The sequence below is a fragment of the Cimex lectularius genome, unplaced genomic scaffold (assembly GCF_000648675.2).
Source record: "Cimex lectularius strain Harlan isolate CLEC.00 unplaced genomic scaffold, Clec_2.1 scaffold13, whole genome shotgun sequence".
Taxonomy (NCBI): Eukaryota; Metazoa; Arthropoda; class Insecta; order Hemiptera; family Cimicidae; genus Cimex; species Cimex lectularius.
In genome coordinates, this window is record NW_019392649.1 from 3346187 (window position 1) to 3347679 (window position 1493).

A 1493-nucleotide genomic window follows, 5' to 3' on the forward strand; every position below is an offset into this window, starting at 1 on the left:
ATGTGGAAAACGAGCTTCGCAGCAGTAGCACTACCGTTGCAGTAACCGAAAATGAAATGCATATTAGCAAGATGTCTATTAGTAAACAAGGACATAATTTAAATCACCAACGTGAGGAAGTTATCAGCTATAACAAAAAGCTAACTGATTGAATTGAACATTAAAGAACTGACACGAAACTCAAGAGCCAGACGGATTTCCTGAATAAATTGAACGTCCCACCTTCATCGGCATTAGATTTTTTCAAAAAAATGCATAATTTTTGGGCCATGCAGAAGCGCAATCCTAAAAGGTGGATGTACCGCTGGAAGCTAATTGAGTGGACAAGGGAATTTTCGAAGCTCCAGGAGTTTATAGTTATTAACAGTTACCAATCCAACATTTTAGAAAAAATTTCAACATTTTTCTTTTTCTGAATTTTTCTTACAGAGTTTTTTCATCAATTCAGCAATGTGAATAGGTTTCCTTACTGCAAATTTAACGTTCTTTCAGGTGGCATGGACCAGATTTTTCTCCAGTCAGTAATTCTGAAATTTATAAGAATTTAGTGGACCTAAGTCGAAAAATTAAAAAACCCAAAACCTGAAATTTCTTCTTTACCGTTGAGATTTGGACAGAGATTTGCAGGAAGCTTTTAGTTGCTTGAATAGAATGGTGAATAGAAAGACCTCCAGAAATTTTCGACACTTAATAGAAATGATAAATGATGGAGTGAGTGTGGTGTTCAATACTTTTCAAAAGGATAGTTCCTACTCACAGTAAGTTGTCTTGCAACGATCCGGATTTCGAGCCTTTTAGCTCATCATCAGGTTGAAGGACTTCTACAACCACGTATCTCGACATGAATTGCTAAAGTGAACCGCTGATACCTCCGCCAACGCGACGTTCCAATTATCAGCTGATTTTTTTAATGACGCTCACTTTGAACGTGCGAAACGCGGAAATTATAACACAAATAAATATTAGAATAATAAATACTTATATTACTTTAAATTAGTATAAAAATAACAATTAAAATAATCAGATTAATTAACTGGATGTTTGATGTTATTTATGTACATATTTAAAATGGGGGGTAGATCAAAATCTGTTGTATTATTAATGCATTTAATGCGGTTCACTTTGGCAATTCATGTCGAGAGACGTGGTTGTAGAAGTCCTTCAACCTGATGATGAGCTAAATTGCTTGAAATCCGGATCGTTGCAAAACAACTTACTGTGAGTAGGAACTATCCTTTTGAAAAGTATTTTCGACACTTATCTCGTCAGTCACCCTGTATATATATATATACAGGGTGAATTGCTACTCGTGCTACAAACTTCTCCAGTAGATTCTTCACCCTAAAATGAACAAAACAGTTCATATTGTCCATGGTCCGATTCTCAACCATTTCAGAGTAATTTCGCTTTTTATCGATTTTGAAAGATATCACGTCCTGGCGTCGGAAAATCGTGATATCTTTTAATCTAAACATTTCTCTGAAAATCTAATA